We start from the raw sequence: 24,322 nt of genomic DNA, 5'->3' as shown, positions 1-24,322 counted from the left end.
AGTGATCAGATACACTGATATAGAGAACAACACCTCTGACAGTGATCAGATACACTGATATAGAGAACAACACCTCTGACAGTGATCAGATACACTGATATAGAGAACAACACCTCTGACAGTGATCAGATACACTGATATAGAGAACAACACCTCTGACAGGGTGATCATATACACTGATATGGAGAACAACACCTCTGACAGGGTGATCAGATACACTGATATAGAGAACAACACCTCTGACAGAGTTATCAGATACACTGATATAGAGAACAACACCTCTGACAGTGATCAGATACACTGATATAGAGAACAACACCACTGACAGGGTGATCAGATACACTGATATAGAGAACAACACCTCTGACAGAGTGATCAGATACACTGATATAGAGAACAACACCTCTGACAGTGATCAGATACACTGATATAGAGAACAACGCCTCTGACAGTGATCAGATACACTGATATAGAGAACAACACCTCTGACAGGATGATCAGATATACTGATATGGAGAACAACACCTCTGACAGTGATCAGATACACTGGTATACAGAACAACACCTCTGACAGTGATCAGATACACTGATATAGAGAACACCACCTCTGACAGTGATCAGATACACTGATATTGAGAACAACACCTCTGACAGTGATCAGATACACTGATATAGAGAACAACACCTCTGACAGTGATCAGATACACTGGTATACAGAACAACACCTCTGACAGTGATCAGATACACTGATATACAGAACAACGCCTCTGACAGTGATCAGATACACTGATCTAGAGAACAACGTCTCTGCCAGGGTGATCAGATACACTGATATAGAGAACAACACCTCTGACAGGGTGATCAGATACACTGATATAGAGAACAACACCTCTGACAGGGTGATCAGATACACTGATATAGAGAACAACACCTCTTACAGGGTGATCAGATACACTGATATAGAGAACAACACCTCTGACAGTGATCAGACACACTGATATAGAGAACAACACCTCTGACAGAGTGATCAGATACACTGATATAGAGAACAACACCTCTGACAGGGTGATCAGATACACTGAGATAGAGAACAACACCTCTGACAGCGTGATCAGATACACTGATATAGAGAACAACGCCTCTGACAGAGTGATCGGATACACTGATATAGAGACCAACACCTCTGACAGAGTGATCAGATACACTGATATAGAGAACAACACCTCTGACAGGATGATCAGATACACTGATATACAGAACAACACCTCTGACAGTGATCAGATATACTGATATAGAGAACAACACCTCTGACAGTGATCAGATACACTGATATACAGAACAACACCTGTGACAGTGATCAGATACACTGATATAGAGAACAACGCCTCGGACAGAGTGATCGGATACACTGATATAAAGAAAAACATCTCGGACAGAGTGATCAGATACACTGATATAGAGAACAACGCCTCTGACAGAGTGATCAGATACACTGATATAGAGAACAACGCCTCGGACAGAGTGATCGGATACACTGATATAAAGAAAAACATCTCTGACAGAGTGATCAGATACACTGATATAGAGAACAACGCCTCTGACAGGATGATCAGATACACTGATATACAGAACAACACCTCTGACAGTGATCAGATACACTGATATAGAGAACAACACCTCTGACAGAGTGATCAGATACACTGATATAGAGAACAACACCACTGACAGTGATCAGATACACTGATATAGAGAACAACGCCTCGGACAGAGTGATCGGATACACTGATATAGAGAACAACACCTCTGACAGTGATCAGATACACTGATATAGAGAACAACACCTCTGACAGTGATCAGATACACTGATATAGAGAACAACGCCTCTGACAGGGTGATCAGATACACTGATATAGAGAACAACACCTCTGACAGTGATCAGATCCACTGATATAGAGAACAACACCTCTGACAGTGATCAGATACACTGATCTAGAGAACAACGCCTCTGACAGGGTGATCAGATACACTGATATAGAGAACAACACCTCTGACAGGGTGATCAGATACACTGATATAGAGAACAACACCTCTGACAGGGTGATCAGATACACTGATATAGAGAACAACACCTCTGACAGAGTGATCAGATACACTGATATAGAGAACAACACCTCTGACAGGGTGATCAGATACACTGATATAGAGAACAACACCTCTGACAGAGTGATCAGATACACTGATATAGAGAACAACACCTCTGACAGCGTGATCAGACACACTGATATAGAGAACAACACCTCTGACAGAGTGATCAGATACACTGATATAGAGAACAACACCTCTGACAGTGATCAGATACACTGATATACAGAACAACGCCTCTGACAGTGATCAGATACACTGATATAGAGAACAACACCTCTGACAGCGTGATCAGACACACTGATATAGAGAACAGCACCTCTGACAGAGTGATCAGATACACTGATATAGAGAACAACACCTCTGACAGTGATCAGATACACTGATATACAGAACAACGCCTCTGACAGTGATCAGATACACTGATCTAGAGAACAACGTCTCTGCCAGGGTGATCAGATACACTGATATAGAGAACAACACCTCTGACAGGGTGATCAGATACACTGATATAGAGAACAACACCTCTGACAGGGTGATCAGATACACTGATATAGAGAACAACACCTCTTACAGGGTGATCAGATACACTGATATAGAGAACAACACCTCTGACAGTGATCAGACACACTGATATAGAAAACAACACCTCTGACAGAGTGATCAGATACACTGATATAGAGAACAACACCTCTGACAGGGTGATCAGATACACTGAGATAGAGAACAACACCTCTGACAGCGTGATCAGATACACTGATATAGAGAACAACGCCTCTGACAGAGTGATCGGATACACTGATATAGAGACCAACACCTCTGACAGAGTGATCAGATACACTGATATAGAGAACAACACCTCTGACAGGATGATCAGATACACTGATATACAGAACAACACCTCTGACAGTGATCAGATATACTGATATAGAGAACAACACCTCTGACAGTGATCAGATACACTGATATACAGAACAACACCTGTGACAGTGATCAGATACACTGATATAGAGAACAACGCCTCGGACAGAGTGATCGGATACACTGATATAAAGAAAAACATCTCGGACAGAGTGATCAGATACACTGATATAGAGAACAACGCCTCTGACAGAGTGATCAGATACACTGATATAGAGAACAACGCCTCGGACAGAGTGATCGGATACACTGATATAAAGAAAAACATCTCTGACAGAGTGATCAGATACACTGATATAGAGAACAACACCACTGACAGGGTGATCAGATACACTGATATAGAGAACAACACCTCTGACAGGGTGATCAGATACACTGATATAGAGAACAACGCCTCGGACAGAGTGATCGGATACACTGATATAAAGAAAAACATCTCTGACAGAGTGATCAGATACACTGATATAGAGAACAACGCCTCTGACAGGATGATCAGATACACTGATATACAGAACAACACCTCTGACAGTGATCAGATACACTGATATAGAGAACAACACCTCTGACAGAGTGATCAGATACACTGATATAGAGAACAACACCTCTGACAGAGTGATCAGATACACTGATATAGAGAACAACACCTCTGACAGGGTGATCAGATACACTGATATAGAGAACAACACCTCTGACAGTGATCAGATACACTGATATAGAGAACACCACCTCTGACAGAGTGATCAGATACACTGATATAGAGAACAACCTCTGACAGTGATCAGATACACTGATATAGAGAACACCACCTCTGACAGAGTGATCAGATACACTGATATAGAGAACAACACCACTGACAGTGATCAGATACACTGATATAGAGAACAACGCCTCGGACAGAGTGATCGGATACACTGATATAGAGAACAACACCTCTGACAGTGATCAGATACACTGATATAGAGAACAACACCTCTGACAGGGTGATCAGATACACTGATATAGAGAACAACACCTCTGACAGTGATCAGATACACTGATATAGAGAACAACACCTCTGACAGAGTGATCAGATACACTGATATAGAGAACAACGCCTCTGACAGGGTGATCAGATACACTGATATAGAGAACAACACCTCTGACAGTGATCAGATACACTGATATAGAGAACAACACCTCTGACAGAGTGATCAGATACACTGATATAGAGAACAACACCTCTGACAGTGATCAGATACACTGATATAGAGAACAACACCTCTGACAGAGTGATCAGATACACTGATATAGAGAACAACACCTCTGACAGCGTGATCAGACACACTGATATAGAGAACAACACCTCTGACAGAGTGATCAGATACACTGATATAGAGAACAACACCTCTGACAGTGATCAGATACACTGATATACAGAACAACGCCTCTGACAGTGATCAGATACACTGATATAGAGAACAACACCTCTGACAGCGTGATCAGACACACTGATATAGAGAACAACACCTCTGACAGAGTGATCAGATACACTGATATAGAGAACAACACCTCTGACAGTGATCAGATACACTGATATACAGAACAACGCCTCTGACAGTGATCAGATACACTGATCTAGAGAACAACGTCTCTGCCAGGGTGATCAGATACACTGATATAGAGAACAACACCTCTGACAGGGTGATCAGATACACTGATATAGAGAACAACACCTCTGACAGGGTGATCAGATACACTGATATAGAGAACAACACCTCTTACAGGGTGATCAGATACACTGATATAGAGAACAACACCTCTGACAGTGATCAGACACACTGATATAGAGAACAACACCTCTGACAGAGTGATCAGATACACTGATATAGAGAACAACACCTCTGACAGGGTGATCAGATACACTGAGATAGAGAACAACACCTCTGACAGCGTGATCAGATACACTGATATAGAGAACAACGCCTCTGACAGAGTGATCGGATACACTGATATAGAGACCAACACCTCTGACAGAGTGATCAGATACACTGATATAGAGAACAACACCTCTGACAGGATGATCAGATACACTGATATACAGAACAACACCTCTGACAGTGATCAGATATACTGATATAGAGAACAACACCTCTGACAGTGATCAGATACACTGATATACAGAACAACACCTGTGACAGTGATCAGATACACTGATATAGAGAACAACGCCTCGGACAGAGTGATCGGATACACTGATATAAAGAAAAACATCTCGGACAGAGTGATCAGATACACTGATATAGAGAACAACGCCTCTGACAGAGTGATCAGATACACTGATATAGAGAACAACGCCTCGGACAGAGTGATCGGATACACTGATATAAAGAAAAACATCTCTGACAGAGTGATCAGATACACTGATATAGAGAACAACACCACTGACAGGGTGATCAGATACACTGATATAGAGAACAACACCTCTGACAGGGTGATCAGATACACTGATATAGAGAACAACGCCTCGGACAGAGTGATCGGATACACTGATATAAAGAAAAACATCTCTGACAGAGTGATCAGATACACTGATATAGAGAACAACGCCTCTGACAGGATGATCAGATACACTGATATACAGAACAACACCTCTGACAGTGATCAGATACACTGATATAGAGAACAACACCTCTGACAGAGTGATCAGATACACTGATATAGAGAACAACACCTCTGACAGGGTGATCAGATACACTGATATAGAGAACAACACCTCTGACAGTGATCAGATACACTGATATAGAGAACACCACCTCTGACAGAGTGATCAGATACACTGATATAGAGAACAACCTCTGACAGTGATCAGATACACTGATATAGAGAACACCACCTCTGACAGAGTGATCAGATACACTGATATAGAGAACAACACCACTGACAGTGATCAGATACACTGATATAGAGAACAACGCCTCGGACAGAGTGATCGGATACACTGATATAGAGAACAACACCTCTGACAGTGATCAGATACACTGATATAGAGAACAACACCTCTGACAGGGTGATCAGATACACTGATATAGAGAACAACACCTCTGACAGTGATCAGATACACTGATATAGAGAACAACACCTCTGACAGAGTGATCAGATACACTGATATAGAGAACAACGCCTCTGACAGGGTGATCAGATACACTGATATAGAGAACAACACCTCTGACAGTGATCAGATACACTGATATAGAGAACACCACCTCTGACAGAGTGATCAGATACACTGATATAGAGAACAACACCTCTGACAGTGATCAGATACACTGATATAGAGAACACCACCTCTGACAGAGTGATCAGATACACTGATATAGAGAACAACACCACTGACAGTGATCAGATACACTGATATAGAGAACAACGCCTCGGACAGAGTGATCGGATACACTGATATAGAGAACAACACCTCTGACAGTGATCAGATACACTGATATAGAGAACAACACCTCTGACAGTGATCAGATACACTGATATAGAGAACAACGCCTCTGACAGGGTGATCAGATACACTGATATAGAGAACAACACCTCTGACAGTGATCAGATCCACTGATATAGAGAACAACACCTCTGACAGTGATCAGATACACTGATCTAGAGAACAACGCCTCTGACAGGGTGATCAGATACACTGATATAGAGAACAACACCTCTGACAGGGTGATCAGATACACTGATATAGAGAACAACACCTCTGACAGGGTGATCAGATACACTGATATAGAGAACAACACCTCTGACAGAGTGATCAGATACACTGATATAGAGAACAACACCTCTGACAGTGATCAGATACACTGATATAGAGAACAACACCTCTGACAGAGTGATCAGATACACTGATATAGAGAACAACACCTCTGACAGCGTGATCAGACACACTGATATAGAGAACAACACCTCTGACAGAGTGATCAGATACACTGATATAGAGAACAACACCTCTGACAGTGATCAGATACACTGATATACAGAACAACGCCTCTGACAGTGATCAGATACACTGATATAGAGAACAACACCTCTGACAGCGTGATCAGACACACTGATATAGAGAACAACACCTCTGACAGAGTGATCAGATACACTGATATAGAGAACAACACCTCTGACAGTGATCAGATACACTGATATACAGAACAACGCCTCTGACAGTGATCAGATACACTGAAATAGAGAACAACACCTCTGACAGAGTGATCGGATACACTGATATAGAGAACAACACCTCTGACAGTGATCAGATACACTGATATAGAGAACAACACCTCTGACTGGGTGATCAGATACACTGATATAGAGAACAACACCTCTGACAGTGATCAGATACACTGATACAGAGAACAACACCTCTGACAGAGTGATCAGACACACTGATATAGAGAACAACACCTCTGACAGTGATCAGATACACTGATATACAGAACAACACCTCTGACAGGGTGATCAGATACACTGATATAGAGAACAACACCTCTGACTGGGTGATCAGATACACTGATATAGAGAACAACACCTCTGACAGTGATCAGATACACTGATACAGAGAACAACACCTCTGACAGAGTGATCAGACACACTGATATAGAGAACAACACCTCTGACAGTGATCAGATACACTGATATACAGAACAACGCCTCTGACAGAGTGATCGGATACACTGATATAGAGAACAACACCTCTGACAGAGTGATCGGATACACTGATATAGAGAACAACACCTCTGACAGAGTGATCAGATACACTGATATAGAGAACAACACCTCTGACAGAGTGATCGGATACACTGATATAGAGAACAACACCTCTGACAGAGTGATCAGATACACTGATATAAAGAACAACACCTCTGACAGAGTGATCAGATACACTGATATAGAGAACAATACCTCTGACAGAGTGATCGGATACAATGATATAGAGAACAACACCTCTGACAGTGATCAGATACACTGATATAGAGAACAACACCTCTGACAGAGTGATCAGATACACTGATATAGAGAACAACGCCTCTGACAGAGTGATCGGATACACTGATATAGAGAACAACGCCTCTGACAGTGATCAGATACACTGATATAGAGAACAACACCTCTGACAGTGATCAGATACACTGATATAGAGAACAACACCTCTGACAGAGTGATCAGATACACTGATATAGAGAACAACACCTCTGACAGTGATCAGACACACTGATATAGAGAACAACACCTCTGACAGAGTGATCAGATACACTGATATAGAGCACAACGCCTCTGACAGTGATCAGATACACTGATATAGAGAACAACACCTCTGACAGGGTGATCAGATACACTGATATAGAGAACAACGCCTCTGACAGAGTGATCAGATACACTGATATAGAGAACAACACCTCTGACAGTGATTAGATAGACTGATATAGGGAACAACACCTCTGACAGTGATCAGATACACTGATATAGAGAACACCACCTCTGACAGGCTGATCAGATACACTGATATAGACAGAGTGATCAGATACACTGATCTAGAGAACACCTCTGACAGTGATCAGATACACTGATATAAAGAACAACACCTCTGACAGAGTGATCAGATACACTGATATAAAGAACAACACCTCTGACAGGGTGATCAGATACACTGATATAGAGAACAACACCTCTGACAGTGATCAGATACACTGATATAAAGAACAACACCTCTGACAGAGTGATCAGATACACTGATATAGAGAACAACACCTCTGACAGAGTGATCGGATACACTGATATAGAGAACAACACCTCTGACAGAGTGATCAGAAACACTGATATAGAGAACAACACCTCTGACAGGGTGATCAGATACACTGATATAGAGAACACCGCCTCTGACAGTGATCAGATACACTGATATAGAGAACAACACCTCTGACAGGGTGATCAGATACACTGATATAGAGAACAACACCTCTGACAGTGATCAGATACACTGATATGGAGAACAACACCTCTGACAGGGTGATCAGATACACTGACATAGAGAACAACACCTCTGACAGAGTGATCAGATACACTGATATAGAGAACAACACCTCTGACAGAGTGATCAATACACTGATATAGAGAACAACGCCTCGGACAGAGTGATCGGATACACTGATATAGAGAACAACACCTCTGACAGTGATCAGATACACTGATATAGAGAACACCACGTCTGACAGGGTGATCAGATACACTGATATAGAGAACAACACCTCTGACAGGGTGATCAGATACACTGATATAGAGAACAACGCCTCTGACAGTGATCAGATACACTGATATAGAGAACAACACCTCTGACAGTGATCAAATACACTGATATAGAGAACACCACCTCTGACAGGGTGATCAGATACACTGATATAGAGAACAACACCTCTGACAGGGTGATCAGATACACTGATATAGAGAACAACGCATCTGACAGTGATCAGATAGACTGATATAGAGAACAACACCTCTGACAGTGGTCAGATACACTGATATAGAGAACACCACCTCTGACAGGGTGATCAGATACACTGATATAGAGAACACCACCTCTGACAGAGTGATCAGATACACTGATATAGAGAACAACGCCTCTGACAGGGTGATCAGATACACTGATATAGAGAACAACACCTCTGACAGGGTGATCAGATACACTGATATAGAGAACAACACCTCTGACAGAGTGATCGGATACACTGATATAGAGAACAACACCTCTGACAGGGTGGTCAGATACACTGATATAGAGAACAACACCTCTGACAGAGTGATCAGATACACTGATATAGAGAACAACACCTCTGACAGGGTGGTCAGATACACTGATATAGAGAACAACACCTCTGACAGTGATCAGATACACTGATATAGAGAACAACACCTCTGACAGGGTGGTCAGATACACTGATATAGAGAACAACACCTCTGACAGAGTGATCAGATACACTGATATAGAGAACAACACCTCTGACAGGGTGATCAGATACACTGATATAGAGAACAACACCTCTGACAGGGTGATGAGATACACTGATATAGAGAACAACACCCCTGACAGGGTGATCAGATACACTGATATAGAGAACAACACCTCTGACAGTGATCGGATACACTGATATAGAGAACAACACCTCTGACAGTGATCAGATACACTGATATGGAGAACACCACCTCTGGCAGAGTGATCAGATACACTGATATAGAGAACAACACCTCTGACAGTGATCAGATACACTGATATAGAGAACAACGCCTCTGACAGGGTGATCAGATACACTGATCTAGAGAACAACGCCTCTGATAGGGTGATCAGATACACTGATATAGAGAACAACACCTCTGACAGGGTGATCAGATACACTGAGATAGAGAACACCACCTCTGACAGAGTGATCAGATACACTGATACAGAGAACAACGCCTCGGACTGAGTGATCGGATACACTGATATAGAGAACAACACCTCTGACAGTGATCAGATACACTGATATAGAGAACACCACCTCTGACAGGGTGATCAGAAACACTGATATAGAGAACAACGCCTCTGACAGTGATCAGATACACTGATATAGAGAACAACACCTCTGACAGTGATCAGATACACTGATATAGAGAACACCACCTCTGACAGGGTGATCAGATACACTGATATAGAGAACAACACCTCTGACAGGGTGATCAGATACACTGATATAGAGAACAACTCCTCTGACAGAGTTATCAGATACACTGATATAGAGAACAACACCTCTGACAGGGTGGTCAGATACACTGATATAGAGAACAACACCTCTGACAATGATCAGATACACTGATATAGAGAACAACACCTCTGACAGGGTGATCAGATACACTGATATAGAGAACAACACCTCTGACAGGGTGATCAGATACACTGATATAGAGAACAACACCTCTGACAGTGATCAGATACACTGATATAGAGAACACCACCTCTGACAGGGTGATCAGATACACTGATATAGAGAACAACACCTCTGACAGGGTGATCAGATACACTGATATAGAGAACAACACCTCTGACAGTGATCAGATACACTGATATAGAGAACAACACCTCTGACAGTGATCAGATACACTGATATAGAGAACAACGCCTCTGACAGTGATCAGATACACTGATATAGAGAACAACACCTCTGACAGTGATCAGATACACTGATATAGAGAACAACACCTCTGACAGTGATCAGATACACTGATATAGAGAACAACACCTCTGACAGAGTGATCAGATACACTGATATAGAGAACAACACCTCTGACAGAGTGATCAGATACACTGATATAGAGAACAACGCCTCTGACAGTGATCAGATACACTGATATAGAGAACAACACCTCTGACAGGGTGATCAGATACACTGATATAGAGAACAACGCCTCTGACAGAGTGATCAGATACACTGATATAGAGAACAACACCTATGACAGGGTGATCTGATAAACTGATATAGAGAACAACACCTCTGACAGAGTGATCAGATACACTGATATAGAGAACAGCGCCTCTGACAGTGATCAGATACACTGATATAGAGAACAACACCTCTGACTGGGTGATCAGATATACTGACATAGAGAACAACACCTCTGACAGAGTGATCAGATACACTGATATAGAGAACAACACCTCTGACAGTGATCAGATACACTGATATAGAGAACAACACCTCTGACTGGGTGATCAGATATACTGATATAGAGAACAACACCTCTGACAGAGTAATCAGATTCACTGATATAGAGAACACCACCTCTGACAGTGATCAGATACACTGATATAGAGAACACCACCTCTGACAGAGTGATCAGATACACTGATATAGAGAACAACACCTCTGACAGTGATCAGATACACTGATATACAGAACAACACCTCTGACAGGGTGATCAGATACATGGATATAGAGAACAACACCTCTGACAGTGATCAGATACACTGATATAGAGAACAACACCTCTGACAGTGATTAGATAGACTGATATAGGGAACAACACCTCTGACAGTGATCAGATACACTGATATAGAGAACACCACCTCTGACAGGCTGATCAGATACACTGATAGAGACAGAGTGATCAGATACACTGATCTAGAGAACAACACCTCTGACAGTGATCAGATACACTGATATAGAGAACAACACCTCTGACAGTGATCAGATACACTGATATAAAGAACAACACCTCTGACAGAGTGATCAGATACACTGATATAGAGAACAACACCTCTGACAGAGTGATCGGATACACTGATATAGAGAACAACACCTCTGACAGTGATCAGATACACTGATATAGAGAACAACACCTCTGACAGACTGATCTAGGGAACAACACCTCTGACAGGGTGATCATATACACTGATTTTGAGAACACCGCCTCTGACAGTGATCAGATACACTGATATAGAGAACAACACCTCTGACAGAGTGATCAGATACACTGATATAGAGAACAACACCTCTGACAGGGTGATCAGATACACTGATATAGAGAACAACACCTCTGACAGGGTGATCAGATACACTGATATAGAGAACAACACCTCTGACAGAGTAATCAGATACACTGATATAGAGAACAACACCTCTGACAGGGTGATCAGATACACTGATATAGAGAACAACACCTCTGACAGCGATCAGATACACTGATATAGAGAACAACACCTCTGACAGACTGATCAGATACACTGATATAGAGAACAACACCTCTGACAGGGTGATCAGATACACTGATATAGAGAACAACACCTCTGACAGTGATCAGATACACTGATATAGAGAACAACACCTCTGACAGAGTAATCAGATACACTGATATAGAGAACACCACCTCTGACAGTGATCAGATACACTGATATAGAGAACGCCACCTCTGACAGAGTGATCAGATACACTGATAGAGAGGACAACACCTCTGACAGTGATCAGATACACTGATATACAGAACAACACCTCTGACAGAGTGATCAGATACACTGATATACAGAACAACACCTCTGACAGGGTGATCAGATACACTGATATAGAGAACAACACCTCTGACAGTGATCAGATACACTGCTATAGAGAACAACACCTCTGACAGGGTGATCAGATACATGGATATAGAGAACAACACCTCTGACAGTGATCAGATACACTGATATAGAGAACAACACCTCTGACAGTGATCAGATACACTGATATAGGGAACAACACCTCTGACAGTGATCAGATACACTGATATAGAGAACAACACCTCTGTCGGGGGGGTCAGATACACTGATATAGAGAACAACACCTCTGACAGAGTGATCAGATACACTGATATCGAGAACAACACCTCTGACCGGGTGATCAGATACACTGATATAGAGAACACCACCTCTGACAGCGTGATCAGATACACTGATATACAGAACAACACCTCTGACAGGGTGATCAGATACACTGATATAGAGAACAACACCTCTGACAGTGATCAGATACACTGATATAGAGAACAACACCTCTGACAGGGTGATCAGATACATGGATATAGAGAACAACACCTCTGACAGTGATCAGATACACTGACATAGAAAACAACACCTCTGACAGTGATCAGATACACTGATATAGAGAACAACACCTCTGACAGTGATCAGATACACTGATATAGAGAACAACACCTCTGACAGGGTGATCAGATACACTGATATAGAGAACAACACCTCTGACAGAGTGATCAGATACACTGATATAGAGAACAACACCTCTGACAGTGATCAGATACACTGATATAGAGAACACCACCTCTGACAGAGTGATCAGATACATGGATATAGAGAACAACACCTCTGACAGTGATCAGATACACTGACATAGAAAACAACACCTCTGACAGTGATCAGATACACTGATATAGAGAACAACACCTCTGACAGTGATCAGATACACTGATATAGAGAACAACACCTCTGACAGGGTGATCAGATACACTGATATAGAGAACAACACCTCTGACAGAGTGATCAGATACACTGATATAGAGAACAACACCTCTGACAGTGATCAGATACACTGATAGAGAGAACACCACCTCTGACAGAGTGATCAGATACACCGATATCGAGAACACCACCTCTGACAGGCTGATCAGATACATTGATATAGAGAACAACACCTCTGACAGTGATCAGATACACTGATATAGAGAACAACACCTCTGACAGACTGATCTAGGGAACAACACCTCTGACAGGGTGATCATATACACTGATTTTGAGAACACCGCCTCTGACAGTGATCAGATACACTGATATAGAGAACAACACCTCTGACAGAGTGATCAGATACACTGATATAGAGAACAACACCTCTGACAGGGTGATCAGATACACTGATATAGAGAACAACACCTCTGACAGGGTGATCAGATACACTGATATAGAGAACAACACCTCTGACAGAGTAATCAGATACACTGATATAGAGAACAACACCTCTGACAGGGTGATCAGATACACTGATATAGAGAACAACACCTCTGACAGCGATCAGATACACTGATATAGAGAACAACACCTCTGACAGACTGATCAGATACACTGATATAGAGAACAACACCTCTGACAGGGTGATCAGATACACTGATATAGAGAACAACACCTCTGACAGTGATCAGATACACTGATATAGAGAACAACACCTCTGACAGAGTAATCAGATACACTGATATAGAGAACACCACCTCTGACAGTGATCAGATACACTGATATAGAGAACGCCACCTCTGACAGAGTGATCAGATACACTGATAGAGAGAACAACACCTCTGACAGTGATCAGATACACTGATATACAGAACAACACCTCTGACAGAGTGATCAGATACACTGATATACAGAACAACACCTCTGACAGGGTGATCAGATACACTGATATAGAGAACAACACCTCTGACAGTGATCAGATACACTGCTATAGAGAACAACACCTCTGACAGGGTGATCAGATACATGGATATAGAGAACAACACCTCTGACAGTGATCAGATACACTGATATAGAGAACAACACCTCTGACAGTGATCAGATACACTGATATAGGGAACAACACCTCTGACAGTGATCAGATACATTGATATAGAGAACAACACCTCTGACAGGGTGATCAGATACACTGATATAGAGAACAACACCTCTGACAGGGTGATCATATACACTGATGTAGATAACAACACCTCTGACAGGGTGATCAGATACACTGATATAGAGAACACCGCCTCTGACAGTGATCAGATACACTGATATAGAGAACAACATCTCTGACAGTGATCAGATACACTGATATAAAGAACAACACCTCTGACAGAGTGATCAGATGCACTGATATAGAGAACAATACCTCTGACAGTGATCAGATATACTGATATAGAGAACAACACCTCTGACAGAGTGATCAGATACACTGATATAAAGAACAACACCTCTGACAGAGTGATCAGATACACTGATATAGAGAACAACACCTCTGACAGAGTGATCGGATACACTGATATAGAGAACAACGCCTCTGACAGGGTGATCAGATACACTGATATAGAGAACACCGCCTCTGACAGTGATCAGATACACTGATATAGAGAACAACACCTCTGACAGTGATCAGATACACTGATATAGAGAACACCGCCTCTGACAGTGATCAGATACACTGATATAGAGAACAACACCTCTGACAGGGTGATCAGATACACTGATATAGAGAACAACACCTCTGACAGTGATCAGATACACTGATATGGAGAACAACACCTCTGACAGGGTGATCAGATACACTGATATAGAGAACAACACCTCTGACAGAGTGATCAGATACACTGATATAGAGAACAACACCTCTGACAGTGATCAGATACACTGATATAGAGAACAACACCTCTGACAGGGTGATCAGATACACTGATATAGAGAACAACACCTCTGACAGGGTGATCAGATACACTGATATAGAGAACAACACCTCTGACAGAGTGATCAGATACACTGATATAGAGAACAACACCTCTGACAGAGTGATCAATACAATGATATGGAGAACAACACCTCTCACAGGGTGATCAGATACACTGATATAGAGAACAACACCTCTGACAGAGTGATCAATACACTGATATGGAGAACAACAACTCTGACAGAGTGATCAGATACACTGATATAGAGAACAACACCTCTGACAGTGATCAGATACACTGATATAGAGAACAACACCTCTGACAGAGTGATCAGATACACTGATATAGAGAACAACACCTCTGACAGTGATCAGATACACTGATATAGAGAACACCACCTCTGACAGTGATCAGATACACTGATATAGAGAACAACACCTCTGACAGTGATCAGATACACTGATAGAGAGAACAACGCCTCTGACAGTGATCAGATACACTGATAGAGAGAACAACACCTCTGACAGTGATCAGATACACTGATATAGAGATCAACACCTCTGACAGTGATCAGATACACTGATATAGAGAACAACACCTCTGACAGGGTGATCATATACACTGATATAGAGAACAACGCCTCTGACAGTGATCAGATACACTGATCTAGAGAACAACACCTCTGACAGGGTGATCAGATACACTGATATAGAGAACAACGCCTCTGACAGGGTGATCAGATACGCTGATATTGAGAACAACACCTCTGACAGTGATCAGATACACTGATATAGAGAACAACACCTCTGACAGAGTGATCAGATACACTGATATAGAGAACGACACCTCTGACAGTGATCAGATACACTGATATAGAGAACAACGCCTCTGACAGTGATCAGATACACTGATATAGAGAACAACACCTCTGACAGTGATCAGATACACTGATATAGAGAACAACACCTCTGACAGGGTGATCAGATACACTGATCTAGAGAACAACACCTCTGACAGGGTGATCATATACACTGATATAGAGAACAACGCCTCTGACAGGGTGATCAGATACGCTGATATTGAGAACAACACCTCTGACAGTGATCAGATACACTGATATAGAGAACAACACCTCTGACAGTGATCAGATACACTGATATAGAGAACAACACCTCTGACAGTGATCAGATACACTGATATAGAGAACAACACCTCTGACAGTGATCAGATACACTGATATAGAGAACAACACCTCTGACAGGGTGATCATATACACTGATATGGAGAACAACACCTCTGACAGGGTGATCAGATACACTGATATAGAGAACAACACCTCTGACAGAGTGATCAATACAATGATATGGAGAACAACACCTCTCACAGGGTGATCAGATACACTGATATAGAGAACAACACCTCTGACAGAGTGATCAATACACTGATATGGAGAACAACAACTCTGACAGAGTGATCAGATACACTGATATAGAGAACAACACCTCTGACAGTGATCAGATACACTGATATAGAGAACAACACCTCTGACAGAGTGATCAGATACACTGATATAGAGAACAACACCTCTGACAGTGATCAGATACACTGATATAGAGAACACCACCTCTGACAGTGATCAGATACACTGATATAGGGAACAACACCTCTGACAGTGATCAGATACACTGATATTGAGAACAACACCTCTGACAGAGTGATCAATACACTGATATGGAGAACAACAACTCTGACAGTGATCAGATACACTGATATAGAGAACAACACCTCTGACTGGGTGATCAGATACACTGATATAGAGAACAACACCTCTGACAGAGTGATCAGATACACTGATATAGAGAACAACACCTCTGACAGTGATCAGATACACTGATATAGAGAACAACACCTCTGACAGAGTGATCAGATACACTGATATAGAGAACAACACCTCTGACAGTGATCAGATACACTGATATAGAGAACACCACCTCTGACAGTGATCAGATACACTGATATAGAGAACAACACCTCTGACAGTGATCAGATACACTGATATAGAGAACAACACCTCTGACAGTGATCAGATACACTGATATAAAGAACAACTCTGACAGAGTGATCAGATACACTGATATTGAGAACAACACCTCTGACAGTGATCAGATACACTGATATAGAGAACAACACCACTGACAGGGTGATCAGATACACTGATATAGAGAACAACGCCTCTGACAGGGTGATCAGATACACTGATATAGAGAACAACACCTCTGACAGTGATCAGATACACTGATATAGAGAACAACGCCTCTGACAGTGATCAGATACACTGATAGAGAGAACAACACCTCTGACAGTGATCAGATACACTGATATAGAGATCAACACCTCTGACAGTGATCAGATACACTGATATAGAGAACAACACCTCTGACAGGGTGATCATATACACTGATATAGAGAACAACACCTCTGACAGGGTGATCAGATACACTGATATAGAGAACAACACCTCTGACAGTGATCAGATACACTGATATAGAGAACAACACCTCTGACAGTGATCAGATACACTGATATAGAGAACAACACCTCTGACAGAGTGATCAATACAATGATATGGAGAACAACACCTCTCACAGGGTGATCAGATACACTGATATAGAGAACAACACCTCTGACAGAGTGATCAATACACAGATATGGAGAACAACAACTCTGACAGTGATCAGATACACTGATATAGAGAACAACACCTCTGACTGGGTGATCAGATACACTGATATAGAGAACAACACCTCTGACAGAGTGATCAGATACACTGATATAGAGAACAACACCTCTGACAGTGATCAGATACACTGATATAGAGAACAACACCTCTGACAGAGTGATCAGATACACTGATATAGAGAACAACACCTCTGACAGTGATCAGATACACTGATATAGAGAACACCACCTCTGACAGTGATCAGATACACTGATATAGAGAACAACACCTCTGACAGTGATCAGATACACTGATATAGAGAACAACACCTCTGACAGTGATCAGATACACTGATATAAAGAACAACTCTGACAGAGTGATCAGATACACTGATATTGAGAACAACACCTCTGACAGTGATCAGATACACTGATATAGAGAACAACACCACTGACAGGGTGATCAGATACACTGATATAGAGAACAACGCCTCTGACAGGGTGATCAGATACACTGATATAGAGAACAACACCTCTGACAGTGATCAGATTCACTGATATAGAGAACAACGCCTCTGACAGTGATCAGATACACTGATAGAGAGAACAACACCTCTGACAGTGATCAGATACACTGATATAGAGATCAACACCTCTGACAGTGATCAGATACACTGATATAGAGAACAACACCTCTGACAGGGTGATCATATACACTGATATAGAGAACAACACCTCTGACAGGGTGATCAGATACACTGATATAGAGAACAACACCTCTGACAGTGATCAGATACACTGATATAGAGAACAACACCTCTGACAGTGATCAGATACACTGATATAGAGAACAACACCACTGACAGGGTGATCAGATACACTGATATAGAGAACAACACCTCTGACAGAGTGATCAGATACACTGATATAGAGAACAACACCTCTGACAGTGATCAGATACACTGATATAGAGAACAATACCTCTGACAGTGATCAGATACACTGATATAGAGAACAACACCACTGACAGGGTGATCAGATACACTGATATAGAGAACAACACCTCTGACAGAGTGATCAGATACACTGATATAGAGAACAACACCTCTGACAGTGATCAGATACACTGATATAGAGAACAACACCTCTGACAGAGTGATCAGATACACTGATATAGAGAACAACGCCTCTGACAGTGATCAGATACACTGATCTAGAGAACAACACCTCTGACAGGGTGATCAGATACACTGATATAGAGAACAACGCCTCTGACAGGGTGATCAGATACGCTGATATTGAGAACAACACCTCTGACAGTGATCAGATACACTGATATAGAGAACAACACCTCTGACAGAGTGATCAGATACACTGATATAGAGAACGACACCTCTGACAGTGATCAGATACACTGATATAGAGAACAACGCCTCTGACAGTGATCAGATACACTGATATAGAGAACAACACCTCTGACAGTGATCAGATACACTGATATAGAGAACAACACCTCTGACAGGGTGATCAGATACACTGATCTAGAGAACAACACCTCTGACAGGGTGATCATATACACTGATATAGAGAACAACGCCTCTGACAGGGTGATCAGATACGCTGATATTGAGAACAACACCTCTGACAGTGATCAGATACACTGATATAGAGAACAACACCTCTGACAGGATGATCAGATACACTGATATAGAGAACAACACCTCTGACAGTGATCAGATACACTGATATAGAGAACAACACCTCTGACAGTGATCAGATACACTGATATAGAGAACAACACCTCTGACAGAGTGATCAGATACACTGATATAGAGAACAACACCTCTGACAGTGATCAGATACACTGATATAGAGAACAACGCCTCTGACAGTGATCAGATACACTGATATAGAGAACAACACCTCTGACAGGATGATCAGATATACTGATATGGAGAACAACACCTCTGACAGTGATCAGATACACTGGTATACAGAACAACACCTCTGACAGTGATCAGATACACTGATATAGAGAACACCACCTCTGACAGTGATCAGATACACTGATATTGAGAACAACACCTCTGACAGTGATCAGATACACTGATATAGAGAACAACACCTCTGACAGTGATCAGATACACTGGTATACAGAACAACACCTCTGACAGTGATCAGATACACTGATATACAGAACAACGCCTCTGACAGTGATCAGATACACTGATCTAGAGAACAACGTCTCTGCCAGGGTGATCAGATACACTGATATAGATAACAACACCTCTGACAGGGTGATCAGATACACTGATATAGAGAACAACACCTCTGACAGGGTGATCAGATACACTGATATAGAGAACAACACCTCTTACAGGGTGATCAGATACACTGATATAGAGAACAACACCTCTGACAGTGATCAGACACACTGATATAGAGAACAACACCTCTGACAGAGTGATCAGATACACTGATATAGAGAACAACACCTCTGACAGGGTGATCAGATACACTGAGATAGAGAACAACACCTCTGACAGCGTGATCAGATACACTGATATAGAGAACAACGCCTCTGACAGAGTGATCGGATACACTGATATAGAGAACAACACCTCTGACAGAGTGATCAGATACACTGATATAGAGAACAACACCTCTGACAGGATGATCAGATACACTGATATACAGAACAACACCTCTGACAGTGATCAGATATACTGATATAGAGAACAACACCTCTGACAGTGATCAGATACACTGATATACAGAACAACACCTCTGACAGTGATCAGATACACTGATATAGAGAACAACGCCTCGGACAGAGTGATCGGATACACTGATATAAAGAAAAACATCTCGGACAGAGTGATCAGATACACTGATATAGAGAACAACGCCTCTGACAGAGTGATCAGATACACTGATATAGAGAACAACGCCTCGGACAGAGTGATCGGATACACTGATATAAAGAAAAACATCTCTGACAGAGTGATCAGATACACTGATATAGAGAACAACACCACTGACAGGGTGATCAGATACACTGATATAGAGAACAACACCTCTGACAGGGTGATCAGATACACTGATATAGAGAACAACGCCTCGGACAGAGTGATCGGATACACTGATATAAAGAAAAACATCTCTGACAGATTGATCAGATACACTGATATAGAGAACAACGCCTCTGACAGGATGATCAGATACACTGATATACAGAACAACACCTCTGACAGTGATCAGATACACTGATATAGAGAACAACACCTCTGACAGAGTGATCAGATACACTGATATAGAGAACAACACCTCTGACAGGGTGATCAGATACACTGATATAGAGAACAACACCTCTGACAGTGATCAGATACACTGATATAGAGAACACCACCTCTGACAGAGTGATCAGATACACTGATATAGAGAACAACCTCTGACAGTGATCAGATACACTGATATAGAGAACACCACCTCTGACAGAGTGATCAGTTACACTGATATAGAGAACAACACCACTGACAGTGATCAGATACACTGATATAGAGAACAACGCCTCGGACAGAGTGATCGGATACACTGATATAGAGAACAACACCTCTGACAGTGATCAGATACACTGATATAGAGAACAACACCTCTGACACGGTGATCAGATACACTGATATAGAGAACAACACCTCTGACAGTGATCAGATACACTGATATAGAGAACAACACCTCTGACAGAGTGATCAGATACACTGATATAGAGAACAACGCCTCTGACAGGGTGATCAGATACACTGATATAGAGAACAACACCTCTGACAGTGATCAGATACACTGATATAGAGAACACCACCTCTGACAGAGTGATCAGATACACTGATATAGAGAACAACACCTCTGACAGTGATCAGATACACTGATATAGAGAACACCACCTCTGACAGAGTGATCAGATACACTGATATAGAGAACAACACCACTGACAGTGATCAGATACACTGATATAGAGAACAACGCCTCGGACAGAGTGATCGGATACACTGATATAGAGAACAACACCTCTGACAGTGATCAGATACACTGATATAGAGAACAACACCTCTGACAGTGATCAGATACACTGATATAGAGAACAACGCCTCTGACAGGGTGATCAGATACACTGATATAGAGAACAACACCTCTGACAGTGATCAGATCCACTGATATAGAGAACAACACCTCTGACAGTGATCAGATACACTGATCTAGAGAACAACGCCTCTGACAGGGTGATCAGATACACTGATATAGAGAACAACACCTCTGACAGGGTGATCAGATACACTGATATAGAGAACAACACCTCTGACAGGGTGATCAGATACACTGATATAGAGAACAACACCTCTGACAGAGTGATCAGATACACTGATATAGAGAACAACACCTCTGACAGTGATCAGATACACTGATATAGAGAACAACACCTCTGACAGAGTGATCAGATACACTGATATAGAGAACAACACCTCTGACAGCGTGATCAGACACACTGATATAGAGAACAACACCTCTGACAGAGTGATCAGATACACTGATATAGAGAACAACACCTCTGACAGTGATCAGATACACTGATATACAGAACAACGCCTCTGACAGTGATCAGATACACTGATATAGAGAACAACACCTCTGACAGCGTGATCAGACACACTGATATAGAGAACAACACCTCTGACAGAGTGATCAGATACACTGATATAGAGAACAACACCTCTGACAGTGATCAGATACACTGATATACAGAACAACGCCTCTGACAGTGATCAGATACACTGAAATAGAGAACAACACCTCTGACAGAGTGATCGGATACACTGATATAGAGAACAACACCTCTGACAGTGATCAGATACACTGATATAGAGAACAACACCTCTGACTGGGTGATCAGATACACTGATATAGAGAACAACACCTCTGACAGTGATCAGATACACTGATACAGAGAACAACACCTCTGACAGAGTGATCAGACACACTGATATAGAGAACAACACCTCTGACAGTGATCAGATACACTGATATACAGAACAACACCTCTGACAGGGTGATCAGATACACTGATATAGAGAACAACACCTCTGACTGGGTGATCAGATACACTGATATAGAGAACAACACCTCTGACAGTGATCAGATACACTGATACAGAGAACAACACCTCTGACAGAGTGATCAGACACACTGATATAGAGAACAACACCTCTGACAGTGATCAGATACACTGATATACAGAACAACGCCTCTGACAGAGTGATCGGATACACTGATATAGAGAACAACACCTCTGACAGAGTGATCGGATACACTGATATAGAGAACAACACCTCTGACAGAGTGATCAGATACACTGATATAGAGAACAACACCTCTGACAGAGTGATCGGATACACTGATATAGAGAACAACACCTCTGACAGAGTGATCAGATACACTGATATAAAGAACAACACCTCTGACAGAGTGATCAGATACACTG

At 41.8% G+C, this 24,322-nt stretch overlaps 1 protein-coding gene across 3 annotated transcripts in view; it reads left to right on the top strand.

Moving 5' to 3' along the window:
• The window catches only part of LOC140396095 (protein-methionine sulfoxide oxidase mical3a-like), a 1,213,674-nt gene that overhangs the window by 991,163 nt on the left and 198,189 nt on the right, over positions 1 to 24,322 (top strand). The gene's annotated exons all lie outside the window — the stretch shown is intronic.

This window comes from Scyliorhinus torazame, chromosome 19, assembly GCF_047496885.1.
Source record: "Scyliorhinus torazame isolate Kashiwa2021f chromosome 19, sScyTor2.1, whole genome shotgun sequence".
NCBI lineage: Eukaryota > Metazoa > Chordata > Chondrichthyes > Carcharhiniformes > Scyliorhinidae > Scyliorhinus > Scyliorhinus torazame.
Note: the sequence above shows the minus strand (reverse complement) of the source record. Positions and strands in the feature narration are given on the sequence as shown.